We start from the raw sequence: 8,809 nt of genomic DNA on the forward strand, positions 1-8,809 counted from the left end.
CGTATCAAGAATGACAAGCTTCTTTTAAGGGTACATAGCTTTCCTTGCAAAAAAATCAAGAGACTACGTTACAAAAAGAGAGCGGTAATCTAAAAAACTCTTTTAGTCTTAGCATCCGCATTTAATAACGTTTAGCATAATTTTTGAATTTTATTACAGAAAAATGTGACTCGATTTAGGCAGAAACATTCTTGAGTATGCCGTCAAGAAGATTTTATTCGGAATTAAGAATAAAATAGCTGAATGAAAGCGAGTTTCTGCCTGATTTGAGTGACTTTTCTTTTTATTTAAGCATCCTTTTTTCTCTAAACTTTTTCTCTAAATTTTTGCAGTGGTGAATGCATAGCTAAAGTGCGCTACAGCTAGAAATGTATTTAGCAAATGGGTGGTTTTTATAGGAGGATTATAATTAAAAAAGTGGCACGGAATAAACAAAAGAATATGAACTATACAAAACGATAATCCTGGTATCGGAACTTGCCTGTTTTGAAAACGCCTTCAAATGCAGCGTGATACCTCACACATTCCGGAGAGTTCAAATAGTTGTATCATTGCGCCTTAGAAATGCGACGGAACATTACAATTGAAATAGCCTTCATCCACGCTGGGCTTGTCGATTTCCTCTGAAATTTTTGCAGTGGTGGATGCATAGCTGAAGTGCGCTTCAGCTAGAAGTGTACTTACAAATGGGTCGATTTTCTACGAGGATTAAAAATAAACAAGTGGCACGGAATATAGCAAAAGAATAAGAACTATGCAAAACGATAATCCGGGTATCGGAACTTGGCTGTTTTAAAAACGCCTACACTTCAGCTTTGCAAGCTGAAGTGCGCTCCAGCTAGAATTGTAAATAGCAAATGGGTAATTTTTATAGGAGGATTATAAATAAAAAAGTGGTTAGAAATGAAAACAAAATACTATGAACTATGAAAAACGATTATTCAGGTATCGGAAGTTGGCTGTTTTGAAAACGCTTTCAAATGCGCCGTGATACCTCACGCATTCCGGAGAGTTCAAATAGTTGCATCATTGCGCCGTAAGTATGTGACGGAAGATTAAAATGGAGACAGCCTCCATGCAAGCTGGGCTTGTCGATTTCCTTTGACATTTTTGCAGTGGTGAATGCATAGCTGATGTGCGATTCAGCTAGAATTGTATTTACAATTTGGTGGTTTTTTACGAGGATTAAAAATTAACAAGTGGCACGGAATAAACAAAAGAATATGAACTATGCAAAACGATAATCCGGGTATCGGAACTTGGCTGATTTGAAAACGCCTTCAAATGCGGCGTGATACCTCACGCATTCCGGAGAGTTCAAATAGTTGTATCATCGCGCCGTAAGAATGTGACGGAAGATTTAAATGGAAATAGCCTTCATGCAGGCTCGCCACATCCCATCTCGAGCCCTGGTACCAGTTTTAAGGTCCGGGCCCCAAGCACGGAAGGGGGGGGGGTCCGAGGCGCATCCCTGGAGAAATTTTAGAATTTATACGACTAATCGGACGCATTTTGAAGCTTCCATAAATAATTTTTCCATCAATTTCTGCAGAATAATTATATTTTTTTTTTCTACTTTCAGCATAAAATCGGCGAATTGTTCCATTCAAAACATTTGGAAAATTTTTATTTTTTTTTGGGGGGGGGGGGAGGGGGGAGCATATGATACTATTTTCAGTTCTATGAGGGCCAGGCCCCCCTGGACTCCCCCTTCGTTTGTCTATGCCAAGGGAGTTGAGTCATTAGCCATTGAAGTCGAGGATGCCCAGACTTGAGACTCTTAGCATCTGACGACGGAAGAAAATGAAACGTAGTTACTAAAAAAACCCTCTGTACTGAAAATCTTGAAAATAGATAGAAATTTTCCAAGAAGTATACTTCTTGGAAAATTTAAGAAGAATCATACAGTGCCCCAGCGCCAGCGTGTTTCTGAAAATCTATTCACCTTTTGCGAAATTTTTAGGGTAAATTTTTCACTTTTTCTTACGAAACAAGGGTTGCATGTGAATTCGTAGTGGTTTTTCACGGGGAACACAGGCCCCCTCCGTGACCCGGGCCCGGGTACCAGGGACCCAGTATCTCCCCCCCCCCCCCCCCCCTTGTGGCGGGCCTGCTGGCAGTTGATTTTGAACTTCAGAGCAATTAGGAACTAGGCGACCTATTCGGGCAAACGGCTATTAAACGGCCAACAAAGTTTTATATAAAATATTAAAATATAGATTTCTTTTCGTTTCCAGTTGTCCCCATGTCCCTTACACTAATGACACGTAACACATGCATTTGAGTCATTACTTCTGAGAGTTCATCCCTTAATTTAAGTACTTTGTAAAGTTCAAGAAGAAGAAAAAAATATCTGAATTCAAATCTAAAGCTCAGAAATATTAGGGGATAGGAAGCTAATTGAACACCTTCCTGCGCCTTCAATTTACCACTGTTTTTTGAGCGATAACTATTCAAACACTACTGTCGTGGTATTGCATAGCCGTAATATTGAAGGAGAACTTTAGGCACTCGTCAGAGGTACACCCAAGATTTACGTAATGTATGCGACTCTCTATCGCTAATAGTAGCCTCCAACCAAACAGAAATCCTAGAGTCTTATTCCTTAGACATATGTACACTGTCCGCTTCATCATGAGGCTACATCCCTACACATCTCCGCGGTCCAACTCTTGGCTAACCAGGTCTTGCGTTCATGACGTCCTTAAATGGATTACATTTTGCAATGAGAGATCACTAGCTCGTCCATAAAATCACCTCTCTGCGGAGGGAAACCAATGACATTTATGTTGTTTCTAAAATGAGCCAGAAATGGACGTATTTATACGAAAGGGAACTAAGCGCCAAATTTCCAAATTTCAGTTTTTAACGGATCTGGATTCTCCATGTAATAGGCTGCTCTCACACGTAAATATGCCCCCAAAATACTAATTTCATCCCCTGGAATCAGCCCCTGAAAAATCGCAAAACAGGGAATCAGCGATTACGAATAAAATCAAAAGGAACTATATGTAATTCCCTTTGATTTAATGCGCTAACCCGGATTCCGAATTAAATCAAAAGGCGCTATCTCCACTTGATTGACGCGCGCGCGGCGAAGCTTGGTGGAAACTTGGTGAAATTTAGTATCGGGGGGTATTTTTGGACGGGAAACTCGAATTTCGGGTCAAATTTTGAAAATTCAGAAATCCAAGATGGCGGACATGGCCTAAAATGCTATCTCGGCCCCTATCCAGCCGATCTTGGTGAAACTTGGTATCAGGGGGTATTTTCGGACGGGAAACTCGAATTTCGGGTCAAATTTTGAAAATTCAGAAATCCAAGATGGCGGACATGGCCTAAAATGCTATCTCGGCCCCTGTCCAGCTGATCTTGGTGAAACTTGGTATCAGGGGGTATTTTCGGACGGGAAACTTGAATTTCGGGTCAAATTTTAAAATTTCATAAATTCAAGATGGCGGATGTGGCCTAAAATGTTATCTCCTATTTAAACGCGCATCGCCAAAAAATCCCAGATGTCGTCCCCTGAGTGACGGTCACATATCGACCGTGCGTTCCCTCTGGCTCGATCGATGTCAGTGTGCACTGACATGGACAAGGGGCTTTTAACGAGCGAACAAATTAACGAACCCATCGGAATCACTTAATTTTCATTAAAATCACTGTTAGGTACTTTATTGGAATCGGAACAGTATTTAGAAATTCATGAGTATTAAGAGCGCGCTGGAAGGATTACGTGGTCAAAAGCGTGACCGTCACCTAGGGGTTCGTCAGGCCCCATCTTGACTTCCTCGGAGACGCGAGTTTAAATGGGAGCTCAGAATACGCAACTTCGAACTTGTTTTCCGTGGGTTAATAATGTTTCAAAAAATCGGAGAAAATTCCAGCGAACTGTGCGTACTCAATCCTCCAAAAAAATGCAAAAATTAAAAATTACTGAATAACCTCATTGTTAAAATTTTAAACTCCGATATGGCGGATGTGGCCTTCAACAATAGCTCAATGCCTGAATCGTTTGTGTGAAGTTCGGTATTAGGGGCTCAAAATGACAACAGAAACTGTTTTATTTAGATACGAAAATTTTAACATAGGTAATCAGCACATGAAGGGAATTCACGATCCGACGCTGCTAGGTAAACCACGCACCTCGACGAGGCGGTGTATTGTGAACGTACACGGAGAAAAAAACTTCGTGCGTGGGACCCGAAGTTTAGGTCATATGGATCTGTGAAGTTTTCGGATTGAGCATCTGAACACTTTCGGTCCAGCTGCTGAGGTTTTGATCACACATCTGAAACTTCAGTTCTTACATCTAAAGTACTTCGGTTTTCACATCCGAAAATTTCGGTTCTCACATCCGAAAAACTTCGGTTCTCACACCTGAAGACTTCAGACGTAAGAACTGAAGTTTCAGATGTGTGATCCGAACCTCGACAGCTAGACCTAAAGTGTTCAGATGCTCAATCCGAAAACTTCAGAGATCCATATGACCCAAACTTCGGGTCCCACGCACGAGTTTTTTTCTCCGTGTAGAGTGCCATATATTTAAAGTTTACAAACGTGGAAATTTCCACATCTCATCCACATTGGCAAGATGCAGCGGGAAAGCAGATTGAGGTTAGGTAGGTATATTTGGGCTCCCACCACCTCCGGCCTTCACAACCCGGCCCGTGCGCTTTACGCAGGTTCATTGGCGGCCATTCTAGACGTGTAGTGCGTTTGTTTAAGAAATAGATATCATTTTAAGCCACATCCGCCATCTTGGATTTCTGAATTTTCAAAATTTGACCCGAAATTCGAGTTTCCCGTCCGAAAATACTCCCCGATGCCAAGTTTCACCAAGATCGGCTGGACAGGAGCCGAGATAGCATTTTAGGCCATGTCCGCCATCTTGGATTTCTGAATTTTCAAAATTTGACCCGAAATTCGAGTTTCCCGTCCGAAAATACCCCCTGATACCAAGTTTCACCAAGATCAGCTGGATAGGGGCCGAGATAGCATTTTAGGCCATGTCCGCCATCTTGGATTTCTGAATTTTCAAAATTTGACCCGAAATTCGAGTTTCCCATGCGAAAATACCCCCTGATACCAAGTTTCACCAAGATCGGCTGGACAGGGGCCGAGATAGCATTTTAGGCCATGTCCGCCATCTTGGATTTCTGAATTTTCAAAATTTGACCCGAAATTCGAGTTTCCCATGCGAAAATACCCCCTGATACCAAGTTTCACCAAGATCGGCTGGACAGGGGCCGAGATAGCATTTTAGGCCATGTCCGCCATCTTGGATTTCTGAATTTTCAAAATTTGACCCGAAATTCGAGTTTCCCATGCGAAAATACCCCCTGATACCAAGTTTCACCAAGATCGGCTGGATAGGGGCCGAGATAGCATTTTAGGCCATGTCCGCCATCTTGGATTTCTGAATTTTCAAAATTTGACCCGAAATTCGAGTTTCCATGCGAAAATACCCCCTGATACCAAGTTTCACCAAGATCGGCTGGACAGGGGCCGAGATAGCATTTTAGGCCATGTCCGCCATCTTGGATTTCTGAATTTTCAAAATTTGACCCGAAATTCGAGTTTCCCGTCCAAAAATACCCCCCGGTACTAAATTTCACCAAGTTTCCACCAAGCTTCGCCGCGCGCGCGTCAATCAAGTGATTCAAGTGGAGATAGCGCCTTTTGATTTAATTCGGAATCCGGGTTAGCGCATTAAATCAAACGGACCTACGTGCAAAAATCCCCTATATCTCGCTTAATATGCATTTTTTCCTAATTTTGGCAACGTACGTAATTAGAGGAACTCTTCAGCTTTCAAACAAGCTAAAGTAAACCAAAATCGGTCCATTAGTACGGAAACGCCAATTGTTTTAGTCAAACTTGCTTTACTGAGAAGTTTGGAAATGGCGTTTAGCGCCTTTTCGCATAAATACGTCCAAATAATGGTTCATTATTGCGAAATGTAGTCCAAATGATGTCGGGCTCTTCTTTTACCCCACTCCCAACATAAGGTAAATTTCAAGCAGCGTTGAATTCTCCCTTAAAAATTAGATCCGATTTTGCCCCCCCCCCCCCCCCCCAATCGCTCACTAGAAACCATACCCTGCGTGGATTTCGATCAGAATATTCTAAAAAACGGGTGCTCTGCGCCAATTTGAGCTGACACCAGAGTCGGCTTGACCTCCCCTCTCCCCCAGTCAGTCTAACGTTAGGCAACCATTGACCCCCTTCCCCCGGATTCAGAATTCTGACGTCGTTTATGGAAGCCCTAAATAAGTGATCTCTCATGAGTCATGAGGATGAGACGGTCAAAACAGGGAACGACAAAAAAATCCTTTTTGCGCCTCTAACTCCGAAACAGAGATATGTGTCACGGGTGACGCAAATTAGGTTCTCCCTCGTAATTGGTGTCGATGTGTGGGAGCCAGCTTTGGCGAGCTACTGCTACCTCCGCTTCTGAGGTGTGATATGACGAAGACGTGACGGAGAAGGAATGGAACGGTTGCCGCGGCTGCGCACAAAACCCCGAGATGCTTGCACTTTCTCCGGCGGAACGGAAGGAATTCCTGACGCGACGACAACGCGGCGCTAGTAGTTTGAATGAATCGAGAGGAGAGGATCAAGGACGTTCGTGCTGCGCTGCGATTGGTCGGCGGAGGCACCGGCTGATGGTTCGATGACTGATGAGTCACCGGGACTCCAATCGCTGGCAACCACGCTGGCTGCACTCGCGCGCGCACCGCGGGGAACGCATGCCGCATCGCATACTGCCGTGCTAAGGAAAAAGCGCTGTACGACCCTTCAGGCGTTGCCAAATTTCCTTTGATAAAACACGAATTCCTTGGTAAATTTCTGAAGATTTTCCTTCCAGTTTTTTCAGATAATTTTGTTCGCAATTTCACCTAAAGTTCCTGAAAATTTCATGGAAAAATATTCACAATTTTTTTTAAAAATAAACATTTTATCGAAGGAAATTTAGCAACTCTCGAATGTTCATACGGCGTTCTTCCTCAGCATGGCAGCATACCTGGCGCGTCAGTGCCCACGTTTTATTTTACCGTCCGTTCCTTTTTTTTTACCTGCCGGGACTTGGCCTGACAATATGCGCTCAGGCGTTTCGATTGTTGAATCGATATCGAACGATAGAGTGCATTGTTAACATGGGGATCTATCGATTAAGGGCACTCGAGAACGATTCGAGTATCGATCCGAAGGGGATCCACCCGTGGGGCTCAGGTATTACGTGCCGTTGCCCATTGCCTGGACCCTAAAACTGGTTGCCGGTTTTCCGCCGTTCTGAAGTTATCCCCGGTATGAACGGTTAAAAAACTTAAAACATTTTTGATTTGAGAAATCATTTTTTCATGTATTTAAAGTAAAATTCACAAGAGGTAAAATTTGAGCGGTTCATGTATAACGTAACGAATTTTGACCCTCCTCCCCCACGTAAGCCATCCATAAGGCAACTCCTCGCCCTGATTTTTGAATTATGTTTAAGTGGCGCGACCCTCTCCCCCATTTTTTCGGAAAATTGAAAAATGGTTGAAAAAATTATTTTTACTGAAAAATATAATTTCTTTAAAATTTGTAAACTTAAGTAAGACTGAGCAACCTCCCTTCCCCTTTGAAAGATCTCGTAAGGTAAGCTCAAACCTCCCACCCTCCTCAAGTAGCTGACGCGATACTAGAAAAGTTCCTCGGCAAGAACCAAAGGGATGGGAGCGAAATCAACCCGAACTTTTAACTAAATTACACTGCAGTTGTATATAGAAGCGTCTCGATTAGCCGCAACGATTAGGACTGGAGATATCGTGGATAATCGAATTTTTTTTTTTTTTTTTTTTTTTTTTTTGATAATCCTAAAGCTACTCTACGAGGAAAATTACCTCACCGAGAGGACTATATTTTAATTGACTCCAGTAATTATGAATGAATTGAACTTAAAGTAAGGTATATTGGCAAACAGCAGCGTGGAATAAATTTTTCATAGAAGCTTGTGTCGCACAAGCGGAAAGAAAAATTTTCTCAAAGCTGAATAGATTGAACTCCGAATATCTCTTCAGTCCGTCGTCTCAAAAAAACAACAAAAAACCCGAGAAAAATCGCAAATAATTCGAAAATGAATAATCAAGAATACTGCGTGGTAAACGCGTTGCATTGTTTCTTCATTTTTCGCCCCATGGGCAGCTATGAATAGATGTAAGACTAAAGTGTAATTCGATGCACTTGCACTGCGCCCTCGCCGGAAATAATGCCTTGATAGCGAAGAGAGCAGTAAGTGCACTTCGGTATGAGCCATGGTTAGCACATGCTTTCATGTGACTCGAGGGCCATCCCAGTATGCATTTACTGCACTCTTCGCAATCGCGGCAGAATATTTCTAATATTCGGTAGGTAAACAGTGGTTGCAATCAACGTCTATAGGTAACACTGACGCCGCTCATGGGTTTAAGCAATGAGGCGACTCAGCGGTCAGCGCGTCTGCAGCGCACGTAAAACAACGGGCATTTGCATCAACAAGCAAGCGTCAACGACGAGATAAACGTAAGTAACATGTTTAGGAAAACATTAACGGGCTGTTTATGAATACAGAGGCGCAAATTTTGATGGCTGAACGCCAAAATTTTGAGGACGGACATTTAAATAGAGACGGTTTAAAAGTTTTGTGAAAAAGCAATACTTACACGAGAAAAGACGAGATAACCATACTCAAGCTTAAATGGGTTGATTTGCCAGGGGATTTCTGTCGTAGAGGTATAGAACTAAAAATTCAAAGAGGCTGAATAAATTTCACAAAATTTGCTTCAGC

This window comes from Bemisia tabaci, chromosome 2 (assembly GCF_918797505.1).
Source record: "Bemisia tabaci chromosome 2, PGI_BMITA_v3".
NCBI classification, from domain to species: Eukaryota; Metazoa; Arthropoda; class Insecta; order Hemiptera; family Aleyrodidae; genus Bemisia; species Bemisia tabaci.